The following is a 17804-nucleotide window of genomic DNA, read 5'->3' as shown; positions in this document are numbered from 1 at the left end:
GTTCTGTAAAAACTGCAACTGGTAATTTGATAGGGATTGCATTGAATCTGTAGATTACTTTGGGTAGTATAGTCATTTTCACAATATTGATTCTTCCAATCCAAGAACATGGTATATCTCTCCACCTGTTTGTGTCATCTTTGATTTCTTTCATCAGTGTCTTATAGTTTTCTGAGTATGGGTCTTTTACCTCCTTAGGTAGGTTTATTCCTAGGTATTGTATTCTTTTTGCTGCATTGGTGAATGGGATCGTTTCCTTAATTTCTCTTTCTGATCTTTCATTGTTAGTGTACAGGAATGCAAGAGATTTCTGTGCATTAATTTTGTATCCTGCAACTTTAACAGATTCATTGATTAGCTCTAGTAGTTTTCTGGTGGCATCTTTAGGATTCTCTATGTGCAGTATCATGTCATCTGCAAACAGTGACAGTTTTACTTCTTCTTCTCCGAGTTGGATTCCTTTTATTTCTTTTTCTTCTCTGATTGCTGTGGCTAGGACTTCCAAAACTATGTTGAATAATAGTGGCAAGAGTGGACATCCTTGTCTTATTCCTGATCTTAGAGGAAATGCTTTCAGTTTTTCACCATTGAGAATAATGTTTGCTGTGGGTTTGTTGTATATGGCCTTTATTATGTTGAGGTAGGTTCCATCTATGCCCACTTTGTGGAGAGTTTTTATCATAAATTGGCGTTGAATTTTGTTAAAAGCTTTTTCTGCATCTATTGAGATGATCATATGGTTTTTATTCTTCAGTTTGTTAATATGGTGTATCACATTGATTGATTTGTGTAGATTGAAGAATCCTTGCATCCCTAGGATAAATCCCACTTGATCATGGTGTATGATCCTTTTTATGTGTTGTTGGATTCTGTTTGCTAGTATTTTGTTGAGGATTTTTGCATCTATATTCATCAGTGATATTGGTCTATAATTTTCCTTTTTTGTGATATCTTTTTCTGGTTTTGATATCAGGGTGATGGTGGCCTCATAGAATGAGTTTAGGAGGTTTCCTTCCTGTGCAATTTTTGGAACTGTTTCAGAAGGATAGATGTTACCTCTTCTCTCTCTCTCTCTCTCTCTCTCTCTCTCTCTCTCTCTCTCTATATATATATATATATATATATATATATATATATATATTATTTTTTTGTGGTATGTGGACCTCTCACTTTTGTGGCCTCTCCCATTGCGGAGCACAGGCTCCAGACACACAGGCTCAGTGGCCATGGCTCACGGACCCAGCCACTCCACGGCATGTGGGATCTTCCCGGAGCGGGGCACGAACCCATGTCCCCTGCATCGGCAGGTGGACTCTCAACCACTGCGCCACCAGGGAAGCCCTCTATATGTTTGATACAATTCATCTGTAAAGCCATCTGGTCCTTGACTTTTGTTTCTTGGAGTTTTTTAATCACAGTTTCAATTTCATTACTTGTGATTGGTCTGTTCATATTTCTATTTCTTCCTGGTTCAGTCTTGGGAGATTTGCCTTTCTAAGAATTTGTCCATTTCTTCCAGGGTGTCCATTTTATTGTCATACAGTTGCTTGTAGTAGTCTCTTATGATCCTTGGTATTTCTGTAGGGTCAGTAGTAACTTCTCCTTTTTTGTTTCTAATTTTACTGATTTGCGTCCTCTCCCTTTTTTTTCTTGAAGTGTAATCTGCTGTTTTTGGATGGAATGTCCTATAAATATCAATTAAATATATCTGGTCTGTTGTGTCATTTAAAGGTTATGTTTCCTTATTAATTTTCTGTTTGGATGACCTGTCCATTGGTGTAAGTGAGGTGTTAAAAGTCCCCCACTATTATTGTGTTACTGTCGATTTCCTCTTTTATAGCTGTTAGCAGTTGCCTTATGTATTGAGGTGCACCTATGTTGGGTGCATATATATTTATAATTGTTACATCTTCTTAGATTGATCCCTTGATCATTATGTAGTGTCCTTGTCTCTTGTAACATTCTTTATTTCAAAGTCTATCTTATCTGATAAGAGTATGGCTATTCCAGCTTTCCTTTGGTTTCCATTTGCATGGAATATCTTTCTCCATCCCCTCATTTTCAGTCTGTATGTGTCCCTAGGTCTGAAGTGGGTCTCTTGTAGACAGCATATACATGGGTCTTGTTTTTGTATCCATTCAGTGAGCCTGTGTCTTTTGGTTGGAGCATTTAACCCATTCACGTTTAAGGTAATTATCGATATGTATGTTCCTATTACCATTTTCTTAATTTTATGGGTTTGTTTTTGTACGTCCCTTTCATCTCTTGGTTTTCCCACTTAGAGAAGTTCCTTTAGCATTTGTTGTAGAGCTGGTTTGGTGGTGCATAATTCTCTTAGCTTTTGCTTGTTTGTAAAGCTTTTGATTTCTCCATCGAATCTGAGTGAGGTCCTTGCTGGGTAGAGTAATCTTGTTTGTAGTTTTTTCCCTTTCATCACTTTAAATATCTTGCCACTCTCTTCTGGCTTGTAGAGTTTCCACTGAAAAATCAGCTTTTAACCTTATGGGAGTTCCCTTGTATGTTATTTGTTGTTTTTCCCTTGTTGCTTTCAATAATTTTTCTTTGTCTTTAGTTTTTGTCAGTGTGATTACTATGTGTCACAGCGTGTTTCTCCTTGGGTTTATCCTGCCTGGACTCTCTGTGCTTCCTGGACCTGGGTGGCTATTTCCTTTCCCATGTTAGGGAAGTTTTCGACTCTAATCACTTCAAATATTTTCTCAGGTCCTTTCTCTCTCTCTTCTCCTTCTGGGACCCCTATAATGCAAATGTTGTCATGTTTAATGTTGTCCCGGAGGTCTCTTAGGCTGTCTTTATTTCTTTTCAGTCTTTTTTCTTTATTCTGTTCCGTGGCAGTGAATTCCCCCATTCTGTCTTCCAGGTCATGTATCCGTTCTTCTGCCTCAGTTATTCTGCTACTGATTCCTTCAGGTGTGTTTTTCATTTCAGTTATTGTATTGTTCATTTCTGTTTGTTTGTTCTTTAATTTTTCTAGGTGTTCTTTAATTCTTCTTGGTCTTTGTTAAACATTTCTGCATTTTCTCAATCTTTGCCTCCATTCTTTTTCTGAGGTCCTGGATCATCTTCACTGTCATTATTCTGAATTCTTTTTCTATCTTGTTCCTTCATCTGGTACATAGCCCTCTGCCTTTTCATCTTGTCTCTCTTTCTGTGAATGTGGTTTTAGTTCCACAGGCTGCAGGATTGTAGTTCTTCTTGCTTCTGCTATCTGCCCTCTGGCGGATGAGGCTATCTAAGAGGCTTGTGCAAGCTTCCTGATGGGAGGGACTGGTGGTTGGTAGAGCTGGCTGTTGCTCTGGTGGGTGGAGCTCAGTAAAACTTTAATCTGCTTGCCTGCTGATGGATGGGGCTGGGTTCCCTCCCTGCTGGTTGTTTGGCCTGAGGCGACCCAACACTGGAGCCTACCAGGCTCTTTGGTGGGGCTAATGGCAGACCCTGGGAGGGCTCACACCAAGGAGTACTTTCCAGAACTTCAGCTGCCAGTGTCCTTGTCCTCACGGTGAGCCACAGCCACCCCCAGACTCTGCAGGAGACCCTCCAACACTAGCAGGTAGGTCTGGTTCAGTCTCCCCTGCGGTCACTGCTCCTTCCCCTGGGTCCCGATGCGCTTACTACTTTGTGTGTGCCCTCCAAGAGTGGAGTCTCTGTTTCCCCCAGTCCTGTCAAAGTCCTGCAGTCAAATCCTGCTAGCCTTCAAAGTCTGATTCTCTAGGAATTCCTCCTCCCGTTGCCAGACCCCCAGGTTGGGAAGCCTGACGTGTGGCTCAGAACCTTCAGTCCAGTGGGTGGACTTCTGTGGTGTAAGTGTTCTCCAATTTGTGAGTCACCCACCCAGCAGTTATGGGATTTGATTTTATTGTGATTGCGCCCCTCCTACCATCTCATTGTGGCTTCTCCTTTGTCTTTGGATGTAGGGTATCTTTTCTGGTGAGTTCCAGTGTCTTCCTGTCTATGATTGTTCAGCAGTTAGTTGTGATTCCAGTGCTCTTGCAAGAGGGAGTGAGCACACGTCCTTCTACTCTGCCATCTTGAACCAATCTCTCTTCTTTCTTTCTTTCTTGATCAGTCTAGGTAGATGTTTATTAAATTTTTTGATATTTTTCCAAAAATAAGCTTTTGGTTTTAATTATTTTGTCTTATGTTTTTTGTTTTCTGTTTCATTGATTTCCACTCTTCATTATTTCCTGCTTTCTTCTTACTTTGGGTTTAATTTGCTTACCTAATTCTAGCTTTTTAAAATGGAAGCTTAGGTTACTGGTTTGAGAACATTCTGCTTTTCTAACATAAGCATTTAAAGATATTCATTTTACTTTATGCACTGCTTTTACTGTATCTCACTAATTTTGATAAATTGTGTTTTCATTTTCATTCAGCTCAAAATATTGTCTAATTTCTCTTGAAAGTTTTTCCGTGATCCATTGGTTATTTAGAAGTGGTTAACTTCCAAATATTGGGGGATATTCCAAAGATGATTCTGTTATTGATTGCTAGTTTAATTCTCTTGTGATTAGAGTATTGTTTTAACATTTTTAAATTTATTGAGACTTGTTTTACAGTTTATCTTAGTAAATGTTCCACATGTCCTTGAAAAAAAAAAAGGTGCATTCTGCTCTTACTGAGTGGAATAAATGTCAACAGGTCCAGTTGGTTGATAGTGTTCATCAAATCTTGTCCATCTTTACTGCTTTTTTAAAATCAGTATTAAAATGGGAGTACTGACATCTCCAACTATAATTGTGGATTAGTCTATTTCTGTTTTTAGTTCTGTCCATTTTGCTTCCTGTATTTTGTAACTCTGTTACTATAGGGACCCACATTTAGTGTAACTGTCGTATCTTCCTGCTGTATCAACCTTGTTGCCATTATGAATTATCCATCTTGGTCTCTAATAATTCTCTTTGACTTAAAATTTATTTCTTCTAACATTAATATAGTCACTGCAGCTTTCTTATTTTTTTCTGTTTGAATGCTATATCACTCAGGGTGTGATTTTGAAACAACAACAATAAGAACCAATAAGGATGACAGAGAATATGCAATTTTTCTAAGGGATTTGACTTTAAGTAATGATAGGGGATCATCAGACAGTTTATGTCCATTTGCTGCCTCTGCATCTCAGCATGGGCTTGGACCAGAGAAGCTGCAGGGACCTGGCAGGAATGAGGGAGCTGCAGACCTAGCTACACCCACCCCAGCAACAAGGTGAGCTGGTAAATCAGCCACAGTATGTACGAGCTACAGCAGCACCTAGTGCCCTTGCGTCCACCTTCCAAGTGTTAAAAGAACATGCTTGCCATAGCTCAGAAACTAGCCAAGGGTTTAGACAAAGTTTGTGCTCAGACTTAAGGACTCTTCACGGCCACTACACTTCCAGTTTCTCTGCCAAGTTCAAGTTCTGCCCTCTGATGAATACTGAACTTTCCTCAGGAGACTCGCATCAAACTCATTTCTACCCCTGAGCAGCCAGATGACTTGCTGACATCCTGACCTTCAGATTCCCCATTTATAAAGTCAGGCATTGAGGGTGGGACCAGGTGACCCCCCCCAAGCCCTTCCAGTTCTACGTAAACACTAAGGAAACTCTGAATAAACATGTATGCCCTCAAGATCAAGAAAGATCTCATTTCATCACCTGATGTATTAAAGACCACCTGACCCTACACAGTCTTATTTCTAACTTGCAGTCACTTCATTTTCAGACCACTCACAGTCAAAATGCAGATTGTTTCAATTACCCACATAGATTAAAAACACCACTGAGGCAAAAGGAAGAGATTAGCCTGAAAGATCCTTTAGGTTTGAGTGCATAATCCAAATTCCTATGGTATTTTACTACCCCAACTGTATGTGCTAGGTAGCTTTGGTCAGTTAATCTGCTATTTTGGGTCTCTGATTCAATAACACCCACATATCTTCTGAAAGAAATTCAGTCTTGAAACTCTATAGGGTACTGTTTTTCTCATGGCCACTGGTTAGCTGACTTTATAAATGAACTGAGTAGTATGTTCTTAACATAAACAGTACAAATTCCAGGAATCCTGTTAAGACAAACATCGCTGAGGTACACTGAGCTTTTGTTACTTTTTATATGGAGCAAGGACTTCTTTATTCCACCAGACTTCATTGTTGTATTCAGTAGAATAGAACAAAAATATCCTTCTATGGTTCTGCTGAATCTAATTGTTTATAAACACATACACCTGGAAGCAAAGGATTCTGAGCACTTCATGCTTGTTTGGTAATTTATTTGTAGTATTTGTGTATGTCAGGGACTCATAACTCAAAAATTCCCAAACAATTCAGAAGGCCATCCACCCACTCTTCTCAAATGTGTTGAAATGACTTTTTTTTGGTAGTGCGCTGAAGGCGGAATTATGCTTAAGTTTCGTGGGCTGAGAATGGGTGAACGGGGGTAGGAAGGAGGACTGGGCTGCATAGGGCTTGCCTCCTCTTTAGCACGCTCTCTGAGGAAGAGTTTCTTATTCCAAGCTTTTGTAAACTTCGTTGATAAATGTAACACTATCGCAGTAATCTCCAATAGGTAGCACATGAGCTTTAAAAAAAGCCAGGGTCAGGGTGGGGGGGAGGGGAGGTGGGGCAGGGAGGTTTTATTTTCAAACTCAAACCAAATTTTTGCAAGTGACCGTGCATTTTGACACGTTTTCTGACTTAGCCAATAGTTTAGGCCCATAGCTCTTTACCGGGGTTATAGTTCCTTCATAATAATTTATTAGCCCTAGTCATGAACACGTTATTTTACATTACAAAAGCTTGTAGTATTACAAGAGCGGAACAGTACCACCAGATACTGTTAAAAAGAATGAGGAAAAGCTGTATATACTGAGCTGGGAAATGATATAATTTTAAAGGATGAAAACGATTTGCAGAACAATACATATAGCACAATTCCATTTTATTTTTTTTTAAGTGTGCGTGTCTATAGTCATATCCTTTCAGAAAAAATAACTAGGAGGGTACACTCCAAACTGTCATCAGTGGTTATCTGTCAGGGGTGAAATTAGAGGGACTGAAGGGCTTTCTACTTCACCTATCAAGTGTGAGATTGTGATGATTTTTTTCCCCAATGTATGCTTTTACATATTTTTCAAATTGAACAAAAAAGATCTTCCAGAAGCAGAAAAACAGTATGTACAGAGGAGCGAGTCTTGAGCCCAAAGAATTTGCAGCATCAGGGAGACTAAATGATCCCCCAGCTGAGGCAGTGGGTGAAGAGGGTGTGGGAGCTGGGAATTCATCTGGATGACCTGGGTGTGAGGGGCACAGCTTGGAAAGGAAGGTTCGCGTTTGGGAAACAGAGGAGATGGGGGGACACTTTCAGCCAAGATGTAGCTAGGGTTTCTCAGCCTCAGTACTATTGACTTCGGGGGCTGGATCATTCTGTCCTCTGCACTGTAGGATGTTTAGCAGCAACCACAGATGCCAGTAGCGCCCCCAACCCTAGCTGAGATGACCAAAAACGTCTGCAGACATGGCCAAATGTCCCCTGCGAGACAGAATTGTCCCCAGTTAAGAATGACTGGTGTAGGCAGTACGAATGATGGGACAGGAGCTGGGGAGAGAAGTGGAGAGTCAGAGGTGGAGATTTGGGCATCATCAGCACACAGACCTCCAGAGGTTGATGAGATCACTCAGGATAAGACAACGGGGGGGCTAGGGAGGGCCCCAGGAGCCTGAACATTTAAGAAGCAAGTTTAAAATGTGTAATAGTGGGACTTCCCCAGTGGTCCAATGGAAAATAATCTGCCTTCCAATGCAGGATGCAGTTTCGATCCCTGGTCAGGGAACTAAGATCCCACATGCCTCGGGGCAACTAAGCCTGCTCACCACAACTACCGAGCTCACACGCCTCAACTAGAGAACCTGCATGCCACAAACTATAGAGCCCACGCACTCTGGAACCCGCGCGCCACAACTACAGAGCCCATGTGCCCTGCAGCCTGCACGCCACAACTAGAGAGAGAAAACCCACATGCCACGACTAGAGAGAAGCCCACGCAGCACAACTAGAGAGAAGCCCACGTGACACAACGAAAGATCCCTGCACGCCACAGCAAGATCCCGCATGCTGCAACTAAGACCCAATGCAGCCAAAAAAAAAAAAAAAGTATAATAGTGAATAAGCTAGAGAAGAAATACCCGAGAGGCAGACAGAAGCAGAAGAACATGGTACCTAGAAGCTAAGTGGAAGATGGTGGACACAGAGCGGTCAGTGCTGGCAGGATGGTGTCATGGACTGAACGGTGTCCCCTCTGAAATCCACATGTTGAAGCCCTGACTCCCACTGTAACTGTATTTGGAGATAGGGCCTTTAAGGAGGTAAAGTTAAATGCGGTGGTAAGGGTGGGCCCCTAAGCCAGTAGGACTGGTGTCCTTTTAAGAAGAGAAAGAGACACAAAGAGTGTGCATGTACAAAGGAAAGGCCATGTGAGGACACAACGAGACGGTGACTACCTGCAAACCAGGGAGAGAGGTCTCACCAGAAACCAAACCTGCCAGCATCTTGATCTTGGACATCAGCCTCCAGAACTGTGTGAGAATAAGTATCTGTTGTTTAAGGCCACCAGGCTCTGGTTCTGCTATGGCAGCCCAAGCTGACTAAGACAAATGAGGATTCAGACATCAGGAGGTCACCAGCGTTCTAAAGGAGAAGACTGTCCATGGAGCTGAGGAGTAGAAGTCAAATCATCATCAGGTCAGAGGAGCGGAGGTGCACGTGGGAAGCTCAAGGCAGCTGGGTGTTTGGGACTGACATGTCCACGCTGCTATATGTAAAATGGATAACCAACAGGGACCTACTGTACAGCACAGGGAATGCCACACAACCTTATTAGGAAAAGAATTTGAAAAAGAATAGATACATGTGTATGTATAACCGAATCACTTTGTTGTACACCTGAAACTAACACAACACTGTTAATCAATTCTACTCCAATATAAAGTAAAAAGTTAAAAAAAAAAAAGAAGGCTGGGTGTAAAAGGAAGGAGGAAGGCAGAAGTTTGCAGTCATCAGCAAGAGGCAGAGTGAAGGCAAGCTTTTTTAGAGTCAGGAAGACTTGATGTTTTGAATTCTCCCACAGCTCAGTGAGGGTTCTCAAGATATCTGTCCAAGCTCTTAATCTACTGACAATATGTACTTACAGCCCCAATGTCCATTTCCCATTATTCTGAACATCAATGTCCATTTCCCATTATTCTGAATATCTTCAAAACTGCCTTCTGAGGGACTTCCCTGGCGGTCCAGCGGTTAAGGCTCCACGCTTCCAATGTAGGGGGCATGGGTTTGATCCCTGGTCAGGGAACTAAGATCCGACATGCTGCCCGGCATGGCCAAATTAAAAAAAAAAAAAAAGAAAAGCCTTCTGATTATAAATGTGATATATACATAATGTTTATATCACATTATATGTATGATTATACACGTATATATATATGCATACATATGTGCATTTGCAAAAGTTTTGTAAAGAAAGCATGAAGAAGAAAGAAGAAGAATACCACCAATTTCCCCACTCAGCAGTGAAGACATACATCTCACTTCCATTGTTATCATATTAAAGATTTCCTTCCAGTCTTTTCTCTGTATATTTTAACACAAAATTGGGATCATACAATATACAGAGTTTTGAACCCTCTTTTTTTAAACTGGGCATTGAGTGATAGGTATTTGCCTTTCATTAAATATTTTTCAAATTTGATTCTTAATAACTACATTAAAGACCAGCATGTGAAAATAACATGATTTAACTGTTTTCCTATTTTAGAAAGTTAGATTATTTCCCAATTTTCAGCACTATGAATGCCCAACGATAAACCTTCTTTACATCAATTTTGGTGCACAGCAGTAATTATGCCCTTCCATTTTTACCCTGGTTATGAATCAGATGACTCTGAGAAGGCATTACCACACATTATTTTTTGCAGTTTTGTCTTCAAGAACGATTCTCAATCCTTCATGCTGCAGGTCCTCAGATTGCCTATCAGAAAGAAACCTGCTGTTAAAAAAAATGTGCTCCCCTGAGCAGCCCCCTCACTGATTTATTCCCTGCATTTCCTTTTCATGGTTTTTAATGAAATTTTCAACATGAGCTTGAATTAGAGCCCTATCTAGAAAACCAAAACTTTCAACAGAATGTTTAAGGCATCTAAATCACCTTGGTGAATTTCTCATCACCTGGAACTAGTTGAAACAGAACATCCTCTTTACAGACGAACAAGGCTGAATAGTGTTCTCTGTCCCCATCCTAAGGAATATTGCTCATTGGCACATCACCCTATGCAGACACACACACACACACACACACGCACGCACGCACGCACGCGCGCGTACGTCCCCAGGATTCAGAACCTGGTGTGAGGAGCGGGGCAGCTCCACAGAGCAGAAGCAGGTGCGGAGTGCAGTGGCAAAAATTTTGCTTTTGTTTTGGTTTGGGGTTTGGATTTGGGTTTTGGCCTTTCCCTGTTCACCTCATTCCCTGCACAGCACAGCTGGGTCCCAACAGAGTTGCAAAGAAAACAGAGGAATTCCTGCTACTCCACTGCCTGTTTATACTCAGATTCCCACCACATGCTGAGAGACTCACACATTCTCTCCAGTTGCTTCCGTTTAAGGGACAGTTTTACACCTGGGGTCCTCCTGGTCCTTGAACCAGAGTCAGTAGCAGCAAGATCACAGCCTCACTGGGAGGGAGAAAGGCGAGGCCTGGGGGTCCCTGAGCCATACCTTTGCCTCTGGCAGTTTCCAGGGTTCATAGGCTCTTGTCCCCACAGGCCACCTGCCCTTTGGTATCCTCTTACCTGTGTGGTTCCAAAACTGAGCTTGGTCTGAGGACCTCAAATCACTATTCCTAGAAAAATGGTACAGATGAACCTATTTGCAGGGCAGGAATAGAGACACAGACGTAGAGAACAGACGTGTGGACACCGGTGGTGGGGGAAGGGGGAATGAAACAGGAGATTGGGATTGACATATATACACTACCATGTGTAAGATAGATAGCTAGTGGGAACCTGCTATATATAGCACAGGGAGCTCAGCTTGGTGCTCTGTGGTGACCTAGATGGGTGGGATGGGGGGCAGTAGGAGGGAGGTCCAAGAGGGAGGGGATATATGTATACGTATAGTTGATTCACTTCATTGTACAGCAGAAACTAGCAGAAACTAACACAACATTGTAAAGCAACTATACCCCAGTTTTTAAAAAATCAGTATTCCAGATCCCCTACACACACACACACACTCACATGTCCATATACTCACACACGTTCTACATACATGCACACACCCATGCACACACGCCCACACAGGGGCATGCATTGCATTGTTGACACAGGACATCTATGAACCTGAACTTTTCCACCTTTAAGGAAACCTTGCCACCAACCCCACTTTTTTAACATAAGTATAGTTGATTTACAATATTATATTAGTTTCAGGTGTACAACATAGTGATTCAATATTTTTATAGATTAAACTCCATTTAAAGTTATTACAAAATAATGGCTATATTTCCCTGTGCTGTACAATATATCCTTGTTGCTTATCTGTTTTATACGTAGTAGTTTACATCTCTTAATCCCATACTCCTCTCTTTCCCCTCCCTCCTTCCCTCTCCCCACTGGTAACCACTAGTTTGTTCTCTATATCTGCATCTGTTTCTGTACTGTTATATACATTCATTTTTTTTTTTAGGTTCCACATATAAGTGATAACGTAGAGTATTTGTGTCTTTCTCTGTCTGACTTAGCATAATAATACCCTCTAAGCATAATACTAATTAATAATACCCATGAAGCATAATACCCTCTAGGTCCATCCATGTTGTTACAAATGGGAGAATTTCACTCTTCTTATGGCTGAGTAATATTCCATTGTGTATATATTATGTATGTGTGTATATATAATATATATATATATATGTCACATCTTCTTTATCCATTCATCTGTTGATGGATACTTAGGTTGCTTCCATATCTTGGCTATTGTAAATAATACTGCTGTGAACATTGGTGTGCATGTATTCTTTCAAATTAGTGTTTCACTTTCTTCAGTTATATTCCCAGGAGTGGAATTGCTGGATTATATGGTAGTTCTATATATAGTTTTTTGAGGAACCGCCATACTGTTTTCATAATGGCTGCACAAATTCACAATCCCATCAACAGTGTTGGAAGGCTCCCTTTTCTCCATATCCTTGCCAACATTTGTTATTTATAGACTCTTGGATTATGGTCATTCTGACTGGTGTGAGGTGGTATCTCATTGTGGTTTTGATTTGCGTTTCTCTGATGATTAGTGATGCTGAGCATATTTTCATGTACCTGTTGCGCATCTGTATGTCTTCTTTGGAAAAATATCTATTCAGGTCTTCTCCCTATTTATTTTTAACTGGGTCATTTGTTTTCTTTGATATTGAGTTGTATGAGCTGTTTATATATTTTGGATATTAACCCCTTATCAGTCATATCATTTGTAAATATTTTCTCACATTCAGTCGTTGTCTTTTCGTTTTGTTGATGGTTTCCTTTGCTATGCAACAGCTTTTAAATTAAATTAAGTTTCATTTGTTTATTCCACCAACACCAGTTTTAAGAGGTTTTATGATTAGGGGACGAGCCGGGTGTATTTACTCTGAGCAAGTACAGGTTTTTCACCTGTCAAGCTCAGGATCCCCCACCAGCCCTTACCCTGGACATTATTATCCTCACTATTGGCCTCTGTGTTTTGGGACCAGATTAAAAACTGGTGTGAATAACAGCTAACATTTGGTGAGGATTTCTATTTCCCAGATGCTGGGCTAATCATTTTAAGTATATTATCTGATTTAATTTTTACCCTGCCCCCAAAACACTAAGATACAGATATTATCATGATTTGCATTTGACAGCTGAAGACACTGAGGTACTGAGAAGTCAAGATGCTCAAGGTTGCACAACAAGAAAAGTGGTAGAGTTGGAATAAAAACTCAGATAAGAGCTTGCAACCACTGTGTTTTTTCACATTAACATCTGTTAGGTTTGTGTCCAGCCTCCATTTACTCTTTTCTCAGTAACTTCACGTGGTTTCCTTCTGGGGAATGTCACCCCCAATCCATGCACTTCTGGTGGCCTTATCCACGCTCCTGGCTCTGAGAGGAGCACATAACCTAAATGTAAGGCAACTAGCACACATTTTCCCCTGGGTCTAGGGATGCTTTGGAGATGGGCATGCAGCCCAGTCAGAGCCAAGAGGGTGCATGGGGGTTTCCTGTAGGCTGCTATGTCCCCACTGGGCTTGAGTGGAGAAGCAGCAAGTCCAGGAAGCTGCTGGTGGCCATCTTGGGACCCTGGGGGCAAAGCTGACCTGAGAAATGGTGGAGGAGCTAAGAAGAAGAGGTAACCCAAGTCCTGGTCATATACTGAACCCCATATCGAACCCAGCCCAAAGTAAGCTTTACTCCTGATCTATGTAGTCATGTGCACCAATAAATTCCCTTTAAATTTTTAGCTGGTTTGAATTGAGTTTTCTGCCCCATACTGCTTGGAGTCCTGACCGATTGGTGGGTCCTCGCAGTTCTCCGGTAAACCACCTGTGTGACGTCACTTGGGAACTTACCTGCCTTCCTGGGGACCAGGTTTCCTCCCTGCAAAGTGGGGTGAGAGCACGTTGTCCTTGGTAGGTCCTGGCAGGAGTGAAACCGGGAGGCAAGACAGAACAGAGGCTGGTTTTTCTCCATCTAGAACAGAACTTCATGAATTCCTTGGGTTGACCTTAATTCTTTTTATTATAATATTACTCAAATATGTGCAAACATAAATTAGGTATAATTTCCTTATGGTTATAGCTCTTATACATCTATAAAAACCAAAACAAAAAGATTAAATACAAACAAAACCATGAGACTATAGAAGTCCAATTAAAAGCATGAATTTAATGTGACAGATGATGTTGTTGTGCCAGAATTAAACCACCTGACTCTCCTCGGGGTGCTCCTGACTGGCGGGGTTGGGAGTTCTCAAGGTCTCGACTCCCAAGTGTCTGCCTCTGATGCCCCCTCACCTCCCTCTGTCACAGGAGCTTTTCCAAGTTCACCTCCCCGGGATCCTGCACTTGCCCGGCATGTCATGACATCATCTGGGCTTCACCTGGCGAGAGGTGTTTTTTACATGTGCCGTCCCCTCTGTTTGCTCATGGTTGGCCCTGACCCCAACTCCATCCTACCCACATTTACACGGCTGGGCACTGGGCACAGCATTTGGTTACATGGCAAGTTTCCATAATATGTTGACGTGGGTTTTAGGAGAGTATTGTCAGAATAAAAGAACAGAACTTCTGGGGAAGATGGCGGAAGAGTAAGACGTGGAGATCACCTTCCTCCCCACAGATACACCAGAAATACAGCTACACGTGGAACAACTCCTACAGAACACCTACTGAACGCTGGCAGAAGACCTCAGACCTCCCAAAAGGCAAGAAACTCCCCCCGTACCTGGGTAGGGCAAAGCGGAGAGATTCCCGCACAAAGGATCGGTGCCAACCGGCACTCACCAGCCTGAGAGGCTTGTCTGCTCGCCCGCCGGGGCGGGCGGCGCTGGGAGCTGAGGCTCGGGCTTCAGTCGGAGCGCAGGGAGAGGACTGGGGCTGGCAGCGTGAACACAGCCTGAAGGGGCTAATGCGCCACAGCTAGCCGGGAGGGAGTCCGGGAAAAAGTCTGGACCTGCCGAAGAGGCAAGAGACTTTTTCTTCCCTCTTGGTTTCCTGGTGCGCGAGGAGAGGGGATTAAGAGCGCTGCTTAAAGGAGCTCCAGAGACGGGCGCAAGCTGCGGCTGACAGCGTGGACCCCAGAGACGGGCGTGGGACGCTGGGGCTGCTGCCGCCGCCACGAGGCCTGTGTGTGAGTGCAGGTTACTGTCCACGCCCCCTTTCCGGGGAGCCCGTGCAGCCCGTCACTGCCGGGGTCCTGGGATCCAGAGACGGCTTCCCTGGGAGAACGCACGGTGCACCTCAGGCTGGTGCAACGTCACACCGGCCTCTGCCACTGCAGACTCGCCCCGCACTCCATGCCCCTCCCTCCCCCCGGCCTGAGTGAGCAAGAGTCCCCGAAGCGGCTGCTCCTTTAACCCTGTCCTGTCTGAGCGAAGAACAGACGCCCTCTGGAGACCTACACAGAGAGGCGGGGCCAAATCCAAAGCTGAGATCCGGGAGCTGTGAGAACAAAGAAGAAAAAGGGAAATCTCTCCCAGCAGCCTCAGAAGCAGTGGATTAAAGCTCCCCAATCAACTTGATGTACCCTGCATCTGTGGAATACATGAATAGATAACGAATCATCCCAAATTGAGGAGCCAGGAGTCAGTGCTGTGCCTCTGAGGTGGGAGAGCCAACTTCGGGACACTGGTCCACAAGAGACCTCCCAGCTCCACATAATATCAAACGGCGAAAATCCTCCAGAGATCTCCATCTCAACACCAGCACCCAGCTTCACTCAATGACCAGCAAGCTACAGTGCTGGACACCCTATGCCAAACAACTAGCAAGACAGGAACACAACGCCACCCATTAGCAGAGAGGCTGCCTAAAATCATAAAAAGTCCACAGACACCCCAAAACACACCACCAGACATGGACCTGCCCACCAGAAAGACAAGATCCAGCCTCATCCACCAGAACACAGGCACTAGTCCCTTCCACCAGGAAGCCTACACAACCCACTGAACCAACCTTAGCCACTGGGGACAGACACCAAAAACAACGGGAACTACAAACCTGCAGCCTGCAAAAAGGAGACCCCAAACACAGTAAGATAAACAAAATGAGAAGACAGAAAAACACACAGCAGGAGAAGGAGCAAGATAAAAACCCACCAGACCTAACAAATGAAGAGGTAATAGGCAGTCTACCTGAAAAAGAATTCAGAATAATGATAGTAAAGATGATCCCAAATCTTGGAAATAGAATAGACAAAATGCAAGAAACAGTTAACAAGGACCTAGAAGAACTAAAGATGAATCAAGCAACGATTAAAAACACAATAAATGAAATGAAAAATACTCTAGATGGGATCAATAGCAGAATAACTGAGGCAGAAGAACGGATAAGTGAGGTGGAAGATAAAATAGTGGAAATAACTGATGCAGAGCAGAAGAAAGAAAAAAGAATGAAAAGAACTGAGGACAGTCTCAGAGACCTCTGGGACAACATTAAACGCACCAACATTCGAATTACAGGGGTTCCAGAAGAAGAAGAGAAAAAGAAAGGGACTGAGAAAATATTTGAAGAGATTATAGTTGAAAACTTCCCTAATATGGGAAAGGAAATAGGCAAGTCCAGGAGGCACAGAGAGTCCCATACAGGATAAATCCAAGGAGAAATACGCCAAGACACATATTAATCAAACTGTCAAAAATTAAATACAAAGAAAACATATTAAAAGCAGCAAGGGAAAAACAACAAATAACACACAAGGGAACCCCCATAAGGTTAACAGCTGATCTTTCAGCAGAAACTCTGCAAGCCAGAAGGGACTGGCAGGACATATTTAAAGTGATGAAGGAGAAAAACCTGCAACCAAGATTACTCTACCCAGCAAGGATCTCATTCAGATTTGATGGAGAAATTAAAACCTTCACTGACAAGCAAAAGCTGAGAGAGTTCAGCACCACCAAACCAGCTTTACAACAAATGCTAAAGCAACTTCTCTAGGCAAGAAACACAACAGAAGTAAAAGACCTACAATAACGAACCCAAAACAATTAAGAAAATGGGAATAGGAACATACATATCGATAATTACCTTAAATGTAAATGGACTAAATGCTCCCACCAAAAGACACAGATTGGCTGAATGGATACAAAAACAAGACCCATATATATGCTGTCTACAAGAGACCCACTTCAGACCTAGAGACACATACAGACTGAAAGTAAGGGGATGGAAAAAGATATTCCATGCAAATAGAAACCAAAAGAAAGCTGGAGTAGCAATTCTTATATCAGACAAAATAGACTTTAAAATAAAGACTACTAGAAGAGACAAAGAAGGACACTACATAATGATCAAGGGATCAATCCAAGAAGAAGATATAACAATTGTAAATATTTATGCACCCAACATAGGAGCACCTCAACACATAAGGCAAATACTAACAGCCATAAAAGGGGAAATCGACAGTAACACATTCATACTAGGGGACTTTAACACCCCACTTTCACAAATGGACAGATCATCCAAAATGAAAATAAATAAGGAAACACAAGCTTTAAATGATACATTAAACAAGATGGACTTAATTGATATTTATAGGACATTCTATCCAAAAACAACAGAATACACATTTTTCTCAAGTGCTCATGGAACATTCTCCAGGATAGATCATATCTTGGGTCACAAATCAAGCCTTGGTAAATTTAAGAAAATTGAAATTGTATCAAGTATCTTTTCCGACCACAACGCTATGAGACTAGATATCAATTACAGGAAAAGATCTGTAAAAAATACAAACACATGGAGGCTAAACAATACACTACTTAATAACAAAGTGATCACTGAAGAAATCAAAGAGTAAATTAAAAAATACCTAGAAACAAATGACAATGAAGACACGACAACCCAAAACCTATGGGATGTAGCAAAAGCAGTTCTAAGAGGGAAGTTTATAGCAATACAATCCCACCTTAAGAAACAGGAAACATCTTGAATAAACAACCTAACTTTGCACCTAAAGCAATTAGAGAAAGAAGAACAAAAACACCCCAAAGTTAGCAGAAGGAAAGAAATCATAAAAATCAGATCA

Source organism: Mesoplodon mirus (assembly GCF_964341445.2).
Source record: "Mesoplodon mirus genome assembly, chromosome: 2".
NCBI lineage: Eukaryota > Metazoa > Chordata > Mammalia > Artiodactyla > Ziphiidae > Mesoplodon > Mesoplodon mirus.
This window is presented reverse-complemented; position numbering follows the sequence as displayed.